Source organism: Lissotriton helveticus, chromosome 8 (genome assembly GCF_964261635.1).
Source record: "Lissotriton helveticus chromosome 8, aLisHel1.1, whole genome shotgun sequence".
NCBI classification, from domain to species: domain Eukaryota; kingdom Metazoa; phylum Chordata; class Amphibia; order Caudata; family Salamandridae; genus Lissotriton; species Lissotriton helveticus.
Genome location: NC_136069.1, coordinates 283,401,295 through 283,424,771, shown reverse-complemented (window position 1 = coordinate 283,424,771; position 23,477 = coordinate 283,401,295). Strand labels below are relative to the sequence as shown.

The 23,477-nt window shown below is 47.2% G+C and overlaps 1 protein-coding gene and 1 pseudogene across 1 annotated transcript in view; both read right to left on the bottom strand.

Annotated features, from left to right (window-relative positions):
• Window positions 1–23,477, bottom strand: part of ATM (ATM serine/threonine kinase) — a 1,424,234-nt gene that overhangs the window by 828,608 nt on the left and 572,149 nt on the right. The window lies entirely within an intron of this gene.
• LOC144772612 (large ribosomal subunit protein uL29 pseudogene) lies at window positions 20,016–20,444 on the bottom strand (annotated as a pseudogene).

Below are 23,477 nucleotides of genomic sequence, written 5' to 3'. Positions count from 1 at the left end.
CTATCGTCAGGAGGTGCTCTAACTGCATCTCTGAGGCCTGGCCTTTTATATGTTTCTTTCGTCACTTTATTGCATGGTCAAACATTCCTGGTATTACATAGTGAAACATACTTGGAATCCCCGCCTTAAGCTAGTTCTCACATAGGTCCAGTAGCAAATGTTCCTCCACCCGGATCTTACAGATGATCGATATCTCGCAGCTGGACATTCTGACAGGACCTAAAACATGTAGGATCGGTCAGGTCAAAGGGGTCGGTTCACTGATTAAATTCCGGCCCCTTTGTTGGTGAGGCAAGTTCTGTTACATGGGCAATAAACTAAGTCTGCAGGGGTCGGTTAGCGCCTGGGGCTGGATTGAGTAGCCAGGTGAAGTGCAGGTTATCAGGGGGGCCTGATTGTGCGCAGAGGATGAAAGGACAAGTGGGTTTGATGTGGGAAGTGGCTCTAGGGTATTGTCATGCTGACATGGTTTTACGACCCCGGTATGTGTGCTCGGGTTCAGTCAGAGCGCGAGGCGGATGAGGGCAGCTGGGGTGATGTGCAGGTGACCAGCAATGTGGGAAATGGCTGCAGTGACTAAAATGGTTGCCGCTTACGCGCTCGTAGGGGCCTTCATTACACAAGATGGCGCCGGCAATGTTCATATTTATCGTCTTACTTTTCACAGTCACCCCTTTGAACATATAGGGGCCAGCTTGTCAGTTCACGTCAATGTCCATAATGTCCTGTACCTCTCTGTCATACATTGCTTTCATGTTTTCGCATCGAGTGTCCAAAGTCTTAGAGCACAGAGAATGTAAACAAAGAGAACACAGGAGTGGAATGCAATGTATCCCCAGACAACAGCTACGTATTATTAAAATCGGAACTAAGAGGACCATCAATATCTTCCAACCCCATTCTTTTAATATGCCCCAAAACCAGTTTCCCAGTGTCCAAGTCTCTGGTTCTTGGTGGATCTCTGATGCCAGCCTGTGGAGATGTTCAATTGCCTTGTAGACTGAAGGCGAGCTGTCAGGAACAAAAGTGCAGAAGCTGGCACCGATGATGTGGCATGCTCCTCCACGGTCTGCTAGTACCACCTCTAGAACAAGACGGTTCTGTAAAGCTACCAAGCGGACCGCCTGAAGGCTGTTTCTACTGCTAGTGATAGGTGTCGGATGGCTCGGCTGTTTGCCATCGGGCCCCATAGCGGGACGAGTCCTTTTGCTGCATCAAGGAACTGGGATGCGGCGGAGTCTGCTTGCTCTGTGTCTTTGAACCGCCTTTCTGTGATGGGGGGCAGATGCTGTGTAGGTTGGTGGTAGAACAAAGGCAATGTAGCAAGTGCCCCCCCAGCCCTTTGAGCGCCAGGTGTAGGCTTTGGTACCACAGATAAAGTACATGTTGGGTGATGCAACAAATGAAGGGGGTTCGGCAGTGTTCAGAGTCCTTGTTATTTGGCAAAAGCTGTGACCTACGATCTTAGTCCCGTGGCCTTTGATGCAGACAAGGCCTGAGACGTTCACCACAGATAGGGCCACTGTCAGAGTTGCAGCAGTTAATTTCTTCAGATAGGAAAAGGTTAGTCTTGCTGGGTTGTGGTACACTTGCATTTCAATTCTTTCTTTGGCGGGAATGTTCATAGGAAAGGTTGCATTTGATGTCAGAGGGCAGAAGGGAGCAGAGGTTCTCGCTGTTTTGTTCAACCAGAACTCATTGTGAGTGAGTGAGTGCTGGTATTTGTAAAGCGCACTAATGCCGAGGCGTCTTGGCGCTGTGTAGGGTAACATGCTGAAGAACTTGCCACCATCCTATTTAATAAAGAGCCATGTTTAATTTCCTTCCTGAACCGCAAATGATTGGGGATTTGCCTTAGCTGTTGAGGTAATGCATTCCAAAGCTTCAAGGCCAGATGTGAGAAGCTCTTCCCTCCCCAACGTTGTCTGTTAATCTTAGACACCACAACCAGCCCGCGAGGGGCAGACTTCAGCGGACGGGTTGGCGTGTACCTTGAAAACAGATGTTGGAGATCGGAGGCCCCCCTCCCGCCAATGCTTTGTGCACTAAACACAGCGCTTTGAAGTCAATCCTACTCTGGACTGGAGGCCAGTGTAGCTGCCTAATGGCCTGTGCAGTAGAATGGTGTTTGGGCAGACCGAGTAGCAATCTGGCAGAGGCATTCTGGATAGACTGGAGTTTGGCCAGTTGTGCACATCCTGCTCCCAGATAGAGGGCATTGCCATAATCTATCCTTGAAAAGATAGTGGCAATTAAAACCGCTTTCCTAAGATGGTAAGGGATAAACGGCAAGATCTTTCTCAGCCCTTTAAGCACAAAGAAACATGCAGACACTACCTGGTTCACCTGGGACTTCCAAGCCAGATCTTTGTCAAAAATGAACCCAAGGGGGGAGGAGCCAAGCTCGAGAGCGTAATGGTCGCCTTTTAGCTCGGCTCCGTCGGCCCTCCGGCCTGATCGTATATCCTGTAATGTATCCTGCCCGGAAACGACACATTATCGAAGAATTGGGAACATAATACTTCGCTTGTACTCACCGTTTGGCCCGTAGGCTCCGACGCGCAGCGGTTCCGAAGTTGTGCCCCCCGAAAGACCGGGGCCTCCGAGGAACCTGGACCGGGACCTAGCCTGTGGGATCCGCCCTGGTGTCGTTGTGACTGTCGGCCCCGGTCGAGAGAGTGAACCAATGGTGAGAGCCGTTGTGCGAACATCCCGGTGATCCTGAGCCGGGCCTGCCCTGGTGGCCGTGAGGCTGATGCGGGGTGAGATGCACCGGGGACTGATTGTGTGAAGGGGTTCTCCCCCGCCGCAGCTGCGTCCGGCGACCCTGGACCCTCGCGCCCGGACTCTGCTTGTGAGGGGCGCCGGTGTTCATATAAGCGGAGACCCGCTCTGGGCGGACATCCTTTCTGCACCAAGGCTGCCATTGCTGGGAACCCCCCGGAGCTCTGTAAAGTCCTACATTTTTGAACTGTTTTGAGAGTCGCGGGGGGTGGCGACAGGGCCGACTTCACGAAATGGCTGCCAACCCTCTGGAACGTGGATCGCCTCACGGCGGCGGACTTGTGTTGCCGGACTGCGCGGGGGCCCGGACTTGTGTGCGTGAGCCTACAGTCGGAGATATCCTTGATGCCCTGAGATCCCTGCGCGCATCCCTGGCCCCCGATGCCCCTGTACGCTCGCCACGGTCCGCCGCCATCTTGGGCGGACGCTTCTTCCTGCTCCCCTCCTGTCCCAGAGACTCCATTGCCTCGCCCCCCTCGACTGTTGCAAGTGTTGCTACCGCTATTCGTCGACCGTTCTGTGGGCCAGTGGCTTTGGAACTTCCTGCTTCTCGAAGTTTTGAGTCCGGAGACTTGGACATTGTGCCGGGGCCCTGTTCGGCTTGGATGCTTAGGAATAATGGTGGACTGCTGCCTACTTCTTCATTGATGGCTTCGCATTTTTATATTGCAGGGAACCTCCCGCGTTTCCAAACGGCGAAATTGAACTCCTGTTTTTCATCACCCGTGCTGTTGTTGCTGATACATTTAAACTCTCTACTTGAACTTTTGCTCACCTGCGGACCGACTGACCCCCCTTGTCTACATCGTTATCATAATTTCTTTCAATTGTGTGCTTGCCTTGCATCGAGTAGCTCATTTCACATTGTCATGTGGTGGGTGGGATTTGTGGTTCGGAAGGGATTGGGGTGATGTGCACAACTCCCGGTGGATTATTGGTGTACGAATTCGTGGTTCAGTTGCTTGTATTCATAGCGCGGTGGGAGGGTCCCTCTTCTGTAAGTTTTATGGCGCTTGAGATCGTGCCGTCCTGGTCTGTTTATGCTGCGATTGTCTGGTTGGGCGGAGGGCTGCGGCCGACCGTATTTGTTTCTACCCTCATGCTCCTCCCTCCCATATTTTCCTATATGTTTATGTTCTTTTTGTCTCGTTGTTCTTTCTTTCTTTCTCCTACTGCATTTCGGGTTCTGGTTTAGGGCGACAGGCACGCTGTCTGAAGGGTAGGCCATAGCCTTCTACAGGGGTGCAGGGTGGGGTGGGTGGGTTGGGTTCTATTTGCTGTTTCTTTTTTTTCAGTTCTATGGCCCTTTTGTATCTCTTTGTAGGAATGCCGCGTCTGTCCTGGCCTTCTGTGGTATGATTGGGGTGGAGTCTGTAGCATCGTTGATCCTCCTCTTATGGTTCTGCTGTTTTCCATATCGACTACCGTGCCCTCCTTGTTGCTACTACTCCTGCTCTCTCCTGTAATCCCCGCCGCGGGACGCCTGCTTCGGCATGGTGTTCGTTCTTTTGTTTCTGTTTTTTAATTTCCCCTTTTTTTTTTTTTTTCCTTTTCCCACCTTGTCCTCCTCCTTCTCCCCCCCCTTTCCTTCCCATCCTTTTTACCCGAGGTCATTATGACGGGTTAGTCCTGATGTGATGTTTATCCGATCCCTTTGTTCTGGCTTAGCTGTGCTATTGGGTGGTGGGCATGCAAAGTTGATAGTGACCGCGTATCGATTATGTCTACTGTATCCCTTTCTACCTATGTGTACTGTGTTGCCTCTCCTGTATTGCGGCCCTGTACCCCCTTATTGTTGCTGAGGGTTGGTTTTGGGAATTCGGACTCCTCTATATTGAAACTGAGCCTGTCGTACTCCTTATCCCCATATTATAAAATTAACCTTCTCTGCTCCTGTTTATTGGCCGTCTGGGTTTTTCCCTTTCTGAGATTGTATTGCTTATGCTCCTTGATGATTGATTCTATACTGCTTGCCCTGGAACTTTTTACTGCTTTTCGCATTGTGGCCGGCCGATTTGGTTGTAGGCCTACATTTGTATATCCTTTTGACACGAATAAAGGTTTAAAAAAAAAATTAAAAAAATGAACCCAAGGTTCCTTGCTTTCACCACTGGTACCGGACAGGCTCCGGCCGTCGTAGGCCACCAGTTGTGGTTCCAGATGGAGGCTTTCTGTCTAAATTCTAGGACTTCTGTCTTCTCTGTATTCAGTTTTAAAAAAATAGAGTTCATCCACTGCATGACTGCCGACATACAGCCGGCGAAATCAGCAGGCTTGACGTCTGCAGATTGTAAAACTGTTTGATGGTTCCATCGGAGGTGGCATTGTCTTTGTAGCTCTCTTGCAGGAGCATTAACCAGGCGAGGCAGGACCCATAAACAAAGAAGGGTGAAGGGATGAACGGGATGGAATGTTCAGTGGCATGAGGTAGCAACCCACAGAATCAACAGTTCGTGGCATTTGAGGCAAGATTGTGTTGGTGAAATAACTATGAAAGAATTGTTCCAGAACTCTTTGCGCCGTTCTCGGAGGCGTGGGGACAGTGACACCAGATAGTGTTCCCTCTCGGTGGTAGGTTGCACGGTGGGTGACATTGTCCTGTAAGCAGGAGCATTTTCTTCAAGGTACCAGATGGCAACAATCAGCAAGAGGCAGGTGAGAGGTGCTGCCACGAGAGTTATTGTCTTCGCACTGTGCAGCTTGGCAAGTTTGGAGTCGTCGCGGTGGTTCTTCGGTCTTCCGAGATCTTCCATCACCTTCAAGAGACTCGACGACTGGCAGGACCACATACCTTCGTCCAGCGAATCTCCCGGTAGCCTTGTAGTGTTAGCTACCGATCTGAGACTTTTGATTCAGTTAGTGGCCTGCTTGCCGGAGCACTCTCCTTTCGTTGATCTCTATTTGTACCCCTCCTTGGATGGTACCATGGGGTCAGTAAACTCTGCCAATTCAAGTGTCTCTGTTTGTGGATAGCAACTCAGGGCTGGTCGGTCTTTGTTCAGGAGCTCTTCCTGGCTGTTCACTTCTCCGGGGGCCGTCAGTGTTGGAGGTATCCTCTTGCAGTGGTGCGCATGCACCCAGTTTTTCTTTCCTTCTACACGAAGGGCGGTTCGCGTGGTAATCAAGACCTGCCAGGGGCCCGTCCATCTGGGTTCTAGACTCTTCGACCTCTGGAAATTACGGGTTAGCACGAAGTCCCCAGGTTTGATATCATGTCCTGGGCCCCTGGACACGTCTGGAATGGCATGCAGCACCTGTTGGTGAATAAGAGTTAGTTATGTCGTTGTAACGAGGTGGGGCAAGGGGTGGAAGAACACGACCCTTTTAAGAACTGGTGGGTCAATGATCCCTCCACTCCTTCACTTCAGGAGGGTGACGTATCCTGGAAGCTGATGGCCGACACCGAGGAGAAAGAGAGCGGCGCCTTTAACTGGGCTTACACAGAGTATGCAGATACGCCCATCTGTGACATCGGATGCGCCTCAATGGTGAAAATCCCGGAAGACACCGAAACGGCGTGTGACGACACCATCGTGGAAGGAGAAGGAGGCGCGAGAGGAACCGTCAGGACGAAGAGCAGTGAAGGGAAGACCGAAAGAAAAGAAGAAGACGAGCCGGGGGGCCAACGATCCGGTGCTTCGCCGTGCCACACTCCCGAGGGAGGAGTGTGGCTGCAACAGGTACGGCGGCGTATTACTAGCTGGGTGGGAAAGCGGGGTACTTCCCCTTCGTAAAGCATCAGAGAGCCGTCATCCCTTTTTGTCCGTAACCATTGATCCTACACCTCAACTTCCACTTCCACTTCCCTTTCCCTACACCTTTTCCTACCACATACCCTTCACGGTCCAAGTATACAGCACAGTTGTTACCAGCGGAGATCCCTCACTACCGGGTTACCTTGGGGACGTATCACAGGAGACCTGAGCCCTAATGGTCCTCTTTTGTTCTTTCTTTGCTCATGCTTCCTGACCAACAAACGAGGAGGGTGGATGTACCAAACCAACAACCTACGTCCCCTTGAGCAAACAGAAGAAGAGCAAGACTACACCCAAAGACCAGAATAAAGACGGACCCCGCAAAGTTTGCACGAGAGAGACTTACTTTCCGCAATAGGAATCCTTTGTTAAAAATAAAGCCCTCTTTAACCAAGAAACGCTTTCAGTCCCTCACTCTACCCACGTCACATTTGGTGTCAGAAGTGGGATCTGGCAGTGCCCACCAGCAACCCCTGATGGAGCAAGTAATCCAGCCTTTAATAGAGGGACAAGAGAAGCTAGAATGGGCAATTAAGCATCAAATAACCACTGCCGATGCTGATCGTGAATTGTTTAAAAACACCATCAGTGCCCAGATAGAAGGACTACAAAAAGTTGTGCACCCTCAAGCAGTGGTTCGGTCCCCGAGAGAAGAGCGCACATGCCACATCCTGCAGGGGTATCATTACAAAAGTATGTACAAGGGGAAGACCCAGACGCCTTCTTGTCAAATTTTGAAAGGGCAGCACAGACTTGCGGATGGCCTGAGGAGAAGTGGCCCTTTTTTCTGGCCCCGTTGTTATCTGGGGAAGCGCAAGCGGCCTACCAGGTGGCCAACCATGCAGGAAATACCCCATACACTGAGATTAAAACGGTCATTCTTGACCACCTAGGCTTGGACGCTGAGGCCTATCGAGTGCGGTTCCATAAGGAAAAGGGAATCGCTGGGGAAAACCCGAAAACGTTATTCCTGCGGTTGAAGATGGCTGCTGATAAGTGGTTACGACCCGAACAGAGGAGTAAGGACAAAATAATGACCAGCATATATCTTGAAAAGTTCATGGAAGCTTTGCCTTATGGAACTCAAAGGTGGTTAAAGCAACATTCGGGGTTGACAGCGGCTCAAGCCATTGAAATGGCCTCCAATTATTCACAGGCTCAGCCCCGTTCCTTTCCGTGGGACGTGGACAAAAATACCAAGACCAGTATTCCAGTGAAATCGGAGAAAAAGAAAATAATCCCTGAAGCCATGATTCGACGAGGTTCGACGTGACCCCACTAAAAGGACCCCAGTGCTTCGAGTGCGGTGAATTGGGACACATAGCACGGTTGTGTCCCCGAACAAAACCCCAAGAGGAACCGATGGAGGTGGGGTACATCCCCAAAGCAGTCATGTACACTGCGGAGATGGGCCCCTCCTTTTATGTACTTATACAAGTAAACGGAAAGGGTATCAAAGCCCTCTTAGATTCAGGGTGCCGGCAGTCGGGGATCCAAAAGAGATTGGCGTAGCCCAACCAGGTCCTTCCCAACACCCTGGTACATATCAGATGTGTGCACAGGGATGTGAAACCTTATCCCGTGGCCCAGGTCCTCCTTAGGGTTGAAGGTAGACCCCCATTTCCTGTCAAGGTAGGAGTAGTGGAGACTCTCCCTGAAGACTTGATTATTGGGGTTGATAACCCGGACTTCATGTCCCTATTCCAAACTGAACTGCCCAGAAAAAAAGATTTCACACCTCAGGCATGCCCGTCTCTGTTAACCACAGAACCCTGGATCTTGGATAGGAGTTTTAAATTCGCCCAAGCTAATGATGCCTCACTTCTCAATGCTTGGGAAGCAGCCCATGTGGCTCAATCTGTACCTACAGTGATACATCCTAGGTTCATAATTAAGAGAGATCTCCTCTACAGAGAGGGAAAAGCCGATGACTCCCCACAATTAGTGGTCCCTAAAGACTTTAGAGAGCAGATTCTATTCTTCGCCCACTCTCATTTCACAGCAGGACACTCAGGAATAGAAAAAACGACCCAAAACATAACCAAACACTTCTATTGGCCAGGCAAGGACGCTGAACTATACTGTAAACAGTGTGAGGTTTGTCAAAGGAAAAACATGTACAAACCCCCGGCAGTGCCCCTTCAGCCCCTACCCGTCATAGGCAACCCTTTTGAACGGGTCGGGATGGACCTCATTGGTCCCCTACCCCGTACTTCAAGAGGACACACGTATGCCCTGGTAATCGTAGATTACAACACACGGTTCCCAGAAGCATTTGCTTTGCGCTCACCCACCACCAAAAACGTGGCAGATAAACTGTTAGAGTTGTTCTCCAGAGTAGGATTCCCCAGAGAAATCCTAACCAATCAGGGGACCCCCTTTGTTTCTTGGATGATGAAGGAAGTATGTAAGATGCTAGACTTACACCAAATAAAAACATCAGCCTATCATCCTCAAACAGACGGTCTTGTTGAGAGATATAACCGCTCTCTAAAGGCCACTCTTAAGAAAATGTTAACAGTTGAGAACAAAGAGTGGGTCAGACTGTTACCCCTGGCCCTCTATATACTCAGGGCCCGAGTGCAGAGCAGCCTAGGGTGTTCTGCATTTGAAATGCTTTATGGCAGACAACCACGCTCCCTTTTGGAAATAACGAAAGAAGCGTGGAAGCAGGAGGAGTCGGAAGAGCAGAGGTCTTTGTTGGAATATACCCAGCAGTTAAAATCAAAGATAGGGAAACTAAAAGACTTGGCCTATTCCAATCTGGAACGAAGCCAACAGAAACAAAAACATTACTATGACAAGGGAAAAAAGTAGAGGAAATTGGAAAAAGGGGATTGGGCCTTGGTACTACTTCCCTCTTCTACTCAGAAGTTCAAAAGCGAATGGCTAGGACCTTATCCAATAATTGATAACATAGGACAGACAACATATAAAGTGCAGATCACACCATCAGAGCTTCCGTATCAACTTACTAAAAAAATGGATAGGTCCTCCACCTCATGCCTCCCATTTAGGGCTACCAGTAGCAGGGACCCAGTCCACTCTAGAACAGTTGCCCATAAATCCCGACCTACTAGAGGGGGAAAAAAGGAACTCCTAGCTACCCTACAGCCCTTTGCACAAATGTTCTCAGATTCACCGGGTTTAACCCATATAACAGAGCATAGAATAGACACTGAAGAAGGGAAGATAGTAAAACAGAAAGCGTATCGTATACCTGCTTCCCGGAGGCAGGATGTCAAACGTGAAGTACATGATATGCTTAGACTAGGAGTAATTCGGCCTTCACGTAGCAATTGGTCCTCGCCTATCGTGATGGTGCCGAAACCGGATGGTTCAACAAGATTTTGCATGGACTTCCGGGCACTGAACGCAATTTCTGCATTCGATGCCTACCCTATCCCACGAGTGGATGAACTAGTGGAAAGGATAGGGGAATCTCGCTATATAACCACCTTAGACCTGACCAAAGGCTACTGGCAGGTTCCCCTGAGGGAGGAGGATAAACGAAAGACAGCCTTCGCCACAGAAGAGGGGCTGTTTGAATTTAAAGTCCTCCCTTTTGGACTCCACGGGGCCCCAGCAACTTTCCAGAGATTAATGAACAATGTCCTGGAGTCTCATAAGGACTACTGCTCGGTGGACCTAGACGACATCGTTATATTTAGTCAAACTTGGGAACAACATCTAGTACACCTACGGTAAATCCTAATGGCACTCCAGGCAGCAGGCCTTCATGTAAATGCCAAAAAGTCCAGAGCAGCCTATCCCAAGGTGAAATACCTCGGATTCATGTTAGGCGAAGGAGTCATAGCCCCCCCAAGAAGAAAAAGTGAGAGCTATCCTACACACCCCTTTCCCAACGACAAAGAGAGAGTTAAGGGCGTTCCAAGGCTTAATAGGCTACTACAGAATGTTATAGACAGATTCGCTGAAGTTTCCAGCCCCTTAACTAACCAGCTAAAAAAAGATATGATGAACAAAAGGGGATAGGTCCGTGAATACGTGGTGGGGCTAGACCGTATAATGAATATATAAACAGAAAAATGCCTGAACGACAATTACTCAAAAACTGATTATAAAGGGGTAAGAAACCAATTTATTGTAACTTCCCTTAGACAACGTCACTTAGTGTCCATTATTTTATACTGTTTTTTTTAATTCAAACATTTACAACAGAAAAAGAAACAAATAGATTCCAATATATTTACAAGACTAAATACACTTTGTACATATGTTCAAACCAAACATTATTTACACATTAGAAAGATATTTCTGCATCAGACATTTCAAAAAAACTTACAAAAAGTTGATAATATCACAAACACCAATTGTTACAATCAAAGAATGAGAAAGATAAGTTTAAGGGGGAATATAAGTAACTTAATCCACTTATAAGTACTTGAATACTGGCCCAGCCGGTCCTAGTATCTTAAAGATAGCAGTTTATTCCACCCCAAACAACACTGCCGACGCGTTTCAAGGCTAGGTGAAAAGTCACTAGCCTTTCATCAGGGCTGTAGATTCTTTGTATCTGCAGGATGCAAAGACAATGTTTTACTTGACCAGGCATATGAATTCCTTATAATCTACCCGTGGCTATAAGTAATTCTAGGCTACATACCTATTTTGGTTATAGGAGGACTTCATGATCAATCTTGGAAAGGTCCTGTTGCTAGTTTCTATGGAGGCCAGATTGAGATGCCTGCAAAGATTTTTAAAGTGGGTGAATTAAACTGACTCATATATCAAATTATCGAGTTTGAGTTCGCAACTCGGGGCCAAAGGAAGCGTACCTTGTAATTTAGAAACTGCCGGGATGCGGCGGGTTCACTCGTGCGACGACACCATCAAGTTTGTTTCTAAAACAATGATGGAAATATAGGTTACTTTAACCAAGAAACGCTTTTAGTCCCTCACTCTACCCACGTCACAGTCGTCAATTTGTACAGGTAATCAGACATTAGTATGTCCGGGACATCATGGATGGAAGTTGGCTTTGGTGCCGCCCAAATGTTCATAGGTCTGCCAAAGACCACTTCATAGGGGGTTAGTCGGTGTTTTGTTGGGGTAGAGCGCATTGATAGCAATGCCAGGGGGAGAGCATCTGGCCATTTTAACCCAGTTGTGGCGACTATTTTTGCTAGCTTTAGTTTGAGTGTGGCGTTGTGTCTCTCTACCAAGCCCGCTGATTGGGGGTGGAAAACAGCGTGGAACCTTTGTTTTACCCCCAACCCCTTCAATATGTTTTGTATCACTTCGGCTACGAAGTGGGGTCCATTGTCGCTCCATAAAACTCTGCAAAGGCCATATCGGGGGATGAATTCCTTTAGTAACACCTTCGCTGTGGTTAGGGTGGTGTTGTCGCTGGTGGGGTAAGCCTCCACCCATTTGCTAAAAGCACACACGATCACCAATACGTATTTAAGACCGCAGCACCTTTCTAGTTGGATGTAGTCCATTTGGAGGACTTCAAAGGGATGGTCGGGGACTCCAAACCCTCCCCGTGGTACTATAGTCCCCTTCCCTGGATTGTGTTGCAGACATACTAGGCATTGTTGTACTAGGCGTTTTGCTGATTCTGATATTTTGCTGTTATGCCATACTCTGGTGATCAATTCGGTCATGGGGGCAGATACTATGTGTGCTGGTAAATGTACCATGGCTAATATTGGGTTTAGGTAGTCATTTGGTAATAGCCATTTGTCCCCGTCACTCGTTCTCCAGCAGCCTTCCTCGTCTTTTAGTCCCACCCGAGCCCATTCAGTCAGTTCGTCTTGTGTGCCTGCCGTTTGTATGTCCCTAACAGTCGCCCTAGCGTCAGTCCATTGTTCTGCTTGTGACCTGGTCACGTACATCCGTGTCGTGGTTCTGTCTTGGGCTGTGGTTCGGGCAGTAATGTCAGCTAGTGCTTTCCCCTGGCCAATGAGGTCAGTCACTTTCTTATGTGCTTGGCATTTAATCACTGCTAGCTGCTTGGGGAAGAGGACTGCTTCCGTCAATGCTGAGACTAGATCTCCGTGTAGGATGGGTGTGCCGTGTGACGTCAGGAACCCTCTTTCTCTCCAAAGGAGCCCAAAATGATGAACCACCCCAAAGGCATACTGGCTATCAGTGTATATGTTGACAGTCGTGCCAGCCGCTAAAATACATGCTCGTGTAAGGGCAATGAGTTCTGCTGCTTGGGCGGATCGCTGGGCAATGCGGGCTGTCTCTCGGATGGTTCCGGTTGTGGTTTCGGCATATGCTGATGAGGTGGTGCCATCGGGAAGTTTGAGGCACGAGCCGTCTACCCATAGTTCCCCGTCTGGTTCTGGGAAGGCAGTGTCTCGGAGATCTACTCTACTCTTTGCCTGTTCGTCAGTGAGGGTCACGCAATCGTGCAGTGGAGTCACACCAGGGTCATTCTCAGGTAGAGGTAACAGTGTGGCTGGATTGAGAGTGGTACATCGCTTCAGGGTGATGTGAGGTGCTAGCAGGGTCAACTCGTAACCTGTCAGTCGTGCGCTAGTCAGATGTTGGGTCTTGGTCTGGTTCAATAGTGTGTCGACTGCATGTGGTACTAACACGTGATTGGGTTGGAGAGCACTATTCCCTCGCTCTGGCGTATGGATACTGCTGCAGCTGCCACAGCGCGCAATCACGCTGGCAACGCTCTAGCTACTGGGTCGAGGGTGGCAGAGAAGTATGCACATGGGCGATGTTTGTGACCAATCGACTCTGTTAAGACGGACAATGCACATCCCTCCCTTTCATGAGTGTAGAGGAAGAATGGTTTGGAGTAGGTTGGGGTACCTAGAACAGGGGCTGAACAGAGGGCATATCGCAATTCTTTGAATGCTGACTGACATTCGGGTGTCCAGGGGAAAGGTGACGAGGTGTCTTTGGCTAGGAGGGAGAGAAGGGGTTTCACAGTGAGACTAAAGTTTGGTAAGCACTGTCGGCAGAATGAGGTGAGGCCTATCAGAGAGCAGACCTGCTTCTAATTCTTGGGAATGGGAGTGTCTAGGATTATCTGGATTCTGTCGGGCGTGAGTTTTCTTCCTTCATTCGATAAGAGGTGGCCTAAATAGGTCACTTGTGGCTGGCAGAACTGCAGTTTCTTTCGAGAAACTTTGTGGCCATTGTCCGCAAGGAAGTGTAGGAGTTGGATGGTGGCTCTGACAGCTAGTGGAGTGGTGTCTGCTGCTAGAAGGATATCGTCCACATACTGTATCAACACCACTCCGTCCGGCAATTGAACTGCATCTAACTGTCTCTTGACCGCCTGGCTATAGATGCTCGGGCTCTCTGTGTACCCCTGGGGTGCTCGACAAAATCTACATGAGCGGGATCTTAGAGTGAATCCGAAGAGATAGCGACTGTCTTGGTGAATGGGTATGGAGACGAAAGCATTTTTAAGATCAATAACAGTGAAAGTGGTAGCAGTTGACGGAATCAGGGTTAGGTTGGTGGTGATGTCAGAAACTACAGGATACTGTGGTACTACTATTTTGTTTACCTCCCGCAGGTCAATGACTAAGCAGTAGGCCTTTCCATCTCCCTCTCCAAGTCTCTTTATGATTGGTAGAATGTGACTATTACAAACATTGCTCACTACCTCTTCCACCACTCCCGCCTCTACGAGTGACTGTATGATTTCGGTCAAGGCTTTCTCGCCCTCTGGCGATATCTTGTACTGGGGTATTTTCGGTAAGGTTGCGTTGGGCTGTATAGTCACATGTACTGGGTCAATCATCATTCGTCCTACGTCGGAATCAGCCTTAGCCCATAGATGAGAGGGTAAAGTATCTAGTAGGGATGTGTCTGTTTCAGAGATGGGGTACATGTGTTGGGAGGGGTTGTCTCTCCAGAGCTGGTGATTGTCATATAAGATGACTCGTACTCCGTCCGGCGAAAACCTGATAGTCACACGGAAATGTTTCAGTAGGTCGAGACCCATAATGGCGTCTGGGGTGTTGGAGGAGAGAAGGAACGTTGTGTCAATAACATTGTTTTCCAGTTTGAAGGGGCTTGGTCTGGACAAAGGGTTGGTGGAGGGCGTACCGTCAAATCCTATAGAGGTTATGTGTGAGCCAGACAAGGGTGCCCGTGGAATCAGTCGTTTGGATAGTGCACTACGTGTTGCTCCTGTGTCTACCAAAAATGGTGACTCTGTGCCCAGGACCTTTGCGGTGACATAAGGGCCTTGCTGGTCAACATAGAGCTCGACTGGATCCCTCCCTTGCCCCTGGCTATCCTATGCAAAGTCAAACATATTGTTGTAATCTGTCTGCTGGCACTGGTTATGTCTAGGGCGGTCAAATGTGTTCACTCTTCCTGGCCTTCCTTCGCTAGCTTCGCTCGCATACCCTCTTCCACGTCCTATTCCTCCCTGTTCATGTGGCATTTCTCTCATCCCTCTGCCTCTACTAGCTCCTAATAAGGCTGGGCACTGAGACTTCCAGTGCCCGTATTCCTTGCAGAATGCACATTGGTCTTGTCCTGTCGTCGTACATACGGTGTCACAGAGTCATTTCTAGGAGGCTGTACTCTAGGGATATTCTATTGGTAACGTCCTTTATATGGTTCCCGTCCCGTATTCACCCCTTGGAGCTGGGCTATCAATTACTCTTTCCTTTAAGTCTTTCTTTTTCTTTTCTGTGGCCCTTTCATTTTCGTTTATCTGATGTTCATAGTACTGAGCCATTTGGAGAATAGCCGCTGGCTTAGAGACTGCCCAACTACTTTCGCTGGTCTGTAATTTTTGGGATACCTCCGGTAGTAGTCCTTTTACATAATTCTGCACGAACAAGTGGTGTCCAGTCGCAGTGGAAATGTCCTGTCCACTGTAGTCGGAGAACACTGTTTCGAATCGCAAGAAATACTCGGAAACATCCTCTTGTGGTTTCTGGCGGCACGCTGGCACTATGGACCAGTCTATCTTTTTCTCTGGTATCAATGTTTTTACTTTCTGCACTATTTTATCGGGGAGGTCCAATATAGCTTTAACTGGTTTTTGGCCAGGATTCCGTTGCTTGTCTAATGTGTCGAGTTGTTCCCAGGTATGACCGAACAATTCTGTGTGGTTTATCTTCCTGATCTGCTTCCACACATCGGCCGGCAAACATAACCCGAAGAACAAGTCAATGTCGGCAAGTGTCATTATCGTGGAACCCAAAGCGGTACCTAGTTCGGTGTAAAAGGCGGTGGGATTCTTCCATAAATCTGGAAGAGATTTACGGAATGTCAGGATGTCCTGTCTGTCCCATGGCTGATACACCCATTTGTACACTACCATTCCTTTAGCGACCTGGTGATTTATGTCGTCATGAGTCCCTTGTCCTCTAGGGGGGACCCAATACGGGGCAGCCTCTTTAATCGGCATCATGTTATCCAGTTTCTCCATTGGGGGAGTCACTGGCTTCGATGCTCTGTCTGTATCTATCCGCCTTTGTTCTACGAGGTGGAGGAATACTTCTAACGTGGACCAGAAGAGTTCCTCTACCTCGCTGTCATTCTCGTCTCCTATGTCCACTTTTCTATAAAGTGCCATTAGCCTCGCTGGTCCTACATCTTGGTATTTCTCTTCATAGGCAGTGAGCGCATAGTAGCAGAAGCGCGCAATGAAGTATCGCTTGTGGCTCGCGTCATAAGAATTGCATATGTCTGTCACATACTCTTCTGTTTCTCTTCTATTTACAAGGGTTTTGACTATCTTATCAATATTTGCCCGCTCGTGTGTACTTAATCGCGGAATCCTGGGTAACCCTTTTCTACTGGTCCTACTACCACTAATGCGTTCGTGGATGAGGCACTTGGTACAAGTGGCTCGACTGGAGCGGAATCGATTGTGGCGTCTCCGCTGATATCTTGCTATTCTTGTTGCTGTACTATGGGGTGGTTAGGGGCATAAGGAGGTGGCATGTGGATAATTGGGGGACCCAATAAGAAGCCATCGTTTATTCTTTGTTTAGCCGGTAACTCTGGGTACAGAGTTGAAGGCGTTCTAACAGGGCACTGGCCCGATAATTTAGCTTCTTGTTCTCTTTTATCTTTCTCTCTTTCTTTGATATCCTCTTCTAACTTTTTATAGTTCAGGTAAGCAGACTTTCGTGTTTCTTTATCCTGCCTGGCTTCATCTCTTTTCTTTCGTTGCATTGCTTCCCTTCGCCAGACGCCGAAGTTGTTAAGCATGGCTTGCGTGGTTTTCTTGTTAAAGAGCGCTGTTTCTAAGATTTCTAATTTAGCGAGATCGAAAGATCCCGTCAGTGGCCACTGATTTACCCAGTCCTTTCTAGTATATTTGTGCCATAGTTTGCTGTAAGCAACGGTGGCAACTCAATGTTTGACATACATGTCCTTGTTAGGGGTGCCTTCCGGCGGTGCTGGATGACTGACCTCTAACAAACGGTCCGGTCCAAAACAATCTAGCAATTTTGAGAAGACAGGCATGACGTACAAGCGGTCAATACGAATAGGTCGTGGACAAAGGTCCGCACTACCTGTCCTTCGCTGCCTGCAAAGAGGGAATATTCCTATTCTACGCTTGTTTGCAAGCAGGGAATACCTCCATTACTACCAATAACTTCAAAGAACATAATACTAGTATTCGGGCAAACAATTTCAATACAATCAAACAATCAGTTTTGTCGTATATTATGACCTTACCCGGACCATTATGGACAGTTTCTTCGTCGTCCCCTTCCAGCGCCCATTTGTCCTCTCACTCCAACAATGCGGTGTTCCTGTAAGATCCCAGTCAGGACCGCAGGTCACTCGAGAGAGATCCGTTCGGAACCGGTGAAGTTCAGTTGATCAGCCGCCAGACGAGGGTCTCTTTCAGGCAGGTGCACTTTCCGATCGTTTAGATTTTCACTCCGTCGTTAGGACCTCTCTCACTGGACCCACGTGTCGCTGATGGGCCTGACGTTGGTGCGCCAATTGATGAAAAGCAGCGAGACTCCCAATACTTTCGATGCTGCTTGGTGCAAACCACCTCTAATTCACCTTAAGAATAGCGATCAAAATAACGAGGCAGGCGCTAGAGGTTGGAAGGCGAAGAACAAGTTTATTGCTCTAGAGGAGAGTACATCGCATCAGACACTGGGGCTATCGTCAGGAGTTGCTCTAACTGCACCTCTGAGGCCTGGCCTTTTATATGTTTCTTTTGTCACTTTATTGCATGGTCAAACATTCCTGGCGTTACTGTATTACATAGTGAAACATCCTTGGAATCCCCGCCTTAAGCTAGTTCTCACACAAGTCCAGTAGCAAATGTTCCTCCACCCGGATCTTACAGATGATCGATATCTCGCAGCTGGACATTCTGACAGGACCTAAAACATGTGGGATTGGTCAGATCAAAGGGGTTGGGTCACTGATTAAATTCCGGCCCCTTTGTTGGTGAGGCAAGTTCGGTCGTTACATGGGCAATAAACTAAGTCTGCAGTGGTCGGTTAGCGCCTGGGGCCGGATTGAGTAGCCAGGTGCAGTGGAGGAGGTTATCAAGGGGGCCTGATTGCGCGCAGAGGATGAAAGGACAAGTGGGTTTGGTGTGGGAAGTGGCTCTAGGGTATTGTCATGCTGACAGGGTTTATGACCCCGGTATGTGTGCTCGGGTTCAGTCAGAGCGCGGGGGCGGATGAGGGCAGCTGGGGTGATGTGCAGGTGACCAGCAATGTGGGAAATGGCTGCAGTGACTAAAATGGTTGCCTCCTACGTGCTCGTAAGGGCCTTCATTACACAAGATGGCAACGGCAATGTTCATATTTATCATCTTACTTTTCACACATCAAGAGGTGGTAGGGCAGTTTTTGTAATAGAGGCACATGAATATCACCAGATAGAGGTATTCTATTCATGGATAGTCTTCCCTAAAGCAAATCCAATAACATGTGTTTCACTTCTACAAAGAACATGATCCACCAGAGGAAGACATTCCTGTCGAGGATATTGCAATCCCACTCAAATACCAGGAGCATGAGCTCTGGTTTAAGGGCGCCCTAAAACATTTAAATCACATTACCAGACTCGGTCCACTAGGTAGACCAGGAGCTATATGGTCGGCTCTAGCCGGCTACACACCTGACCCTGACATTGAATCAATGTCGGACGAAGACTTACTTAGTAACATACAAAATTTAATAGAATTATATAGTTAAAGGTATTTACTAAAAACACTCCTACTTCTTCTAAAAAGATGAGGGAAAACACTAAACAAATTTCTAAAGAGAAGCGTTCTCATTCCTGAGGTAGGTCTCCTCAAAAGGAGCCCTCTGAAAGGAGGTATAACCTCAAGAGCAGGGATAATTTGAGAAAACATGATAGATATCAAGATACTGATACACGTTCCTTTCGTACCTTTCATACTTCGTCACAGAAATCAGAAAGAAGAGGACTGTCAGAAAACAAGGAAGAACGCGTGAAGTCCAAAGACAATCAACACGTTCAGAAAAACAAGAAACCTCAATTCACCAAAAGGAAGGTAGCAGGTCTAAAAATCAGACATGCCGAGGATCTTGAGGACGCAACTCAAGGAAGGAGAATGGGCTCAGACAATGTTGGACTGCGCAGCAAAAGTCACAATAGCTCGCCAGAACCTGAAGGATCTTCAGGAGACAGTGGACTTGAATGAATACATTCAAGTTGAAACTGCGGACACCAGGGTTAGTTCTACACATACGTTATATGAAATAACACTCCGGATGGAGGGAGACATATCACGAAAAGTGAAAGCACTCTTTTGGGAGCGACTTTGTCAGGGAGTGCCCACATGGCGAGGACATCATTATGCCAACCTTCTCCAACCATATTCCAATTCATTTAAAATATACCTATGCCAGGAAATGGGCAGTAGCCCAACCTCCAGCATTATGCAAAAATCATGTAGGATGGGATGAGGACTCTCCTCACCATAAAATCCAAATAAAAAAATCAACCTACTGCACAAAGGCAGTACTCAGTCAAGCAAGAATCTAAAAAACAGGTCAGGGAGCTCTTAGATCAACTTGAATACCGGGGTTGATTGAAACGTGCACCTATCAATGAAAAGTCCTTTGTTTCCTGTCTTTAAACCAGACAATACATATCGTCTAGTTTTGGATTACAGACATCTAAACTCTTGTTGCAAGACATTTGCTGTGCAGAATGCACACCGTACGGCATTAATGAATAACGATTTGTGTAAAAAATATAAAACAACATTAGATATTTCTAACGGTTTCTTCTGTCAAAACATTGCACCAGAAAATAGGTATTTGACCGCTTTCTCAATAATGGGGATACAACGTCACTTCTGTCGTCTCCCTCAGGGATTCAAGAATAGTGCTGGGTTATTTTCAGCAAGGGTAACAGAGTTACTACAAATCTATGATGACGAGGCATTGTCATATGTCAATGATATCTATCTGACAGACAAGGACTTGGACAGGCACTTGAACAGAGTGAACACCATAATACTCGGCTTCGCCTCTGAAGGGTTTTTTGTTTTTTTACTCAACCATATAGCCTTTATTTTGTACAACATATTTAAGCTTTCACAGCAAATTTGCGCAATGGGTATAGAAGTTCTTTTCGGACTTGTTTTTTGGTCTTCAAACCCTCTTCGTATTTGTTGAGTATACGGCGCAAAGCACGTGTCTTCCTGGGCCTCAAATCAAGGGGCTTGTACTTCTTGCCTTTGTAAAATTTTCTTAGGGTTTCCTTCTGTGTCTGGTTGATGACTGTGAGGACTCTGGCAATGGATTTTCGGACAACCCGGCTCTTGGACAGCTTGGATGCAGCTCCACCAGTCACTTTAGCAACCCGGAGCTGCGACAATTCGACCTTGAGGTCATCAAGCTGCTTTAGAAGATCTTCCTTCTTCTTACCACGCAGATCACGGGCCTTGATTTTTGCCATATTTGCTGCGAGCCGCCACCGGAAAGGTGCCTCTGAAGGCTACAAATTAAATTTTAAGAAATCAAGAATTGCCCACCTCAACGTACTTTTTATAGGATATGAGGTATCAAGTGAAGGCAAAAACCTGGCAGCCAACTTTTTAGAAAAGTGTGCGCTGCTCCAACCTCCAAAAACACTGAATAACTTGCAGTATATCCTAGGTTTCCTGAACTTCTGAAGAACATACATTCTAAATTACGCAGAAAGGGTTAAACCTCTCTACGACTTAATCAAACTTGATTTTAAAACAGAAAATTGGACACAAAAACACACAGAAATTTTGCGTTCATTGCGAACAGACATGTTGGCAACAAAACATTTGCAAACATTCGTAAACATACGCAACTTCGTGATCCAAATAATTCCGTGTCAATGCGGATTCACGTACTTAACTTTTAGCAAAGGTGAAAAGTACCAATAGCTTACAAATCACATTTGTACACACGAGCAGAAATGAAATTCACTTCTACAGAAAAAATCCTGACAGCTGTTCAAAGTGCTGTAGCAAAAGAAATAGCTCTCGCACAGGGAAAACGCATTATGGTCGTGACACCTGTACCTGCCTTAGAAGCAGTGATGAAAGTGAGCATTCCTAATGCTAAAGCTTTACATCTGAGAAGGATACAATGAGTTAATTATCTTACTGCAACAGACGTTGAATACGTTTTTGATCCTTATTTAAAAACACAAGCATTTCTACAATACGAACAAGAATGTCCTCTGCCTACTGAAATTCTCCCTCTTGATCATTATGAATGTATAATTTGTACTGACGGATCAGCTCAACCCGCTACGGCGGGTAAACAAGCCTATAATGCGGCGTGCGCGATCATTAAAGGTCATTGACGCGATGGCAAATTCAGACCAATGGTCAGTAATTCTCAATCCTTAGGAGATTGTACAGCTCAGCGAGCTGAACTACAAGCATTCAAGATGGCACTTGAGAATACAGATCGCAAATTCCCTACACTCATAGTGTGCAATTCATATTATTACGTTCAATCTTACAATGAATACTTGCAAACCTGGCTTCAAAATGGTTTCAAGATGCAAAAGGTGGCACAATTAAGCAAAAAACGTTTTGGGAACAAGTAGTTCAGTTACGAGAAGGACTACAAAACACTCACGTGATACACACGCTGAGTAATAAACGTGATGGCTTTCACTGGCTGATGAAGCCGCGAAGGCAGCTGTACAAACGGCTTCCGTAGCTGCAATCACTCGTTCAAAAACAAAACTACAGAGTGAAATATTGCTGGCTGGCAATGCTACCTGCAAAGACAGCGGTAAAACATTACCCAAAGGGTTTCCACTCAAATACTCATATATAACTGATGCAAACAATGTTCAGTTTGCTCGAATTCCTGGAGTGGGGGATAGAGTAATTCCAAAAATGGAACACAGATTAGGATTAATCCTAGCAGCACATGAAGGGCTCGCCTCTGCACATGCAGGTGTTTCCACCACGGTATCAATATTAAAACAGAGATATTGGTGGCCACGCATGAGGAAACAAACCAGGGACTACGTTTTGGATTGTGAAATATGCCAAAAGATGAAGGTGTCTACAGTGAAACGTCCTGCGCAGACGCCCCTGTTAATTGCAGATAAAGCATTGGCTTGCGTTTACCTGGACCACTGCGGTCCCTTACAAAGGGATGGTAACTATAAATATATCATGGTCGCAGTGGATTTGTGTTCAAGGTTCATTTGGATGTGGCCTCAGCGCTCGGCTGACGCTAGAACTGTTATACAAGATTTGCAAGTCTTTATCGGCACATACGCCATCGGCACGCTGCATTATGACCAGGGTCCTGCATTTAGCTCTCAAGCTTACAAGGAGGCCATGGCTAATTTGGGCGTTGCATTGCGGTACTCTAGTCCATTCCATCCTGAGGGAAATTCGGCTGTGGAGAGAAAAAAACGGGACATAAAGCAATCTATAACAGCTAGGGTATTAGGTTCGTGTGACAGGTGGGTCAAACATCGAATAAGTGTCCAACGTAGTCTTAACAACTTGCCAATAAGTTCTCTAGGAAGTATCACTCCATATGAGGTCCTTTTTGGGACAAGAATGTTGGTCGGGGAACTTTATTGGCAGACATAAGTGGTGGACCAGAAAAAATGTGATATCAAAGATCGTTTGGCTGTTTTACAGGACTTAAATGAACTAAGAACGAAACAAAGCAACGTGTTCCTGAAGCCAACCACCACTGAGGAAAAACCGACCATCCCAGCAAGGCCTGTCTGGATCCCAAAGCTTGGTGATCTAGTCAGAGAAAAGATCGCGGACAACAAGGAATTTGGGTCTTCTTACAGACAACCAGTACCTGTCCTAGCAATCCACGGATCAAGAACAATTTTACTGCCTTTACTTGCTGGTAAAAAGGAGAACAGGTTTCTGTCCATCGACATGATTAAACCACACTATGTGGCCGATACTAAGCAGTAGGCCAATTGGACTCCGACCAAGTAGCAGACACACTCCTCTAGCTACTATCCAAGAGGTTCAAACAACTATGTCGTCCAGGATATATTCATTGGACAGCATATTGTCTAATGCCATAGACATTATGGAACAAGACCTGGTCATGTTGCAACATGGTCATGTCGCAATTACATTCTATCATGCTATTAGGCTGGACGTTGCAAAACCTTCGTTCAGGCTATGAGCCTTGGCGTTAAATCAATACTACGTTACTGTTTTCAGAATTCAATCTCACTGATGAACAGATCAAACTGGCACAACGGAGAGCAGAACATACGGTGCTGAGCATTGAAAAACTGGAAAGATTGCCATGTACAGTAGCAGAGAAACCAGCTATTGAATGACTTATACATGGAACAATCACTCTGCCTGTCACAATTTTCCATTTTCAGTATTGCTTAAAACACATACCAGCAGGCACATATGAAAGGTTGGGTAAGAATACATCAAGACATCCTGGGAAATACCATACACACAGATGTTAGAGTGGGGGACGTGAAGTGTTCCTTAGAGGTAAAAGCTGTGAA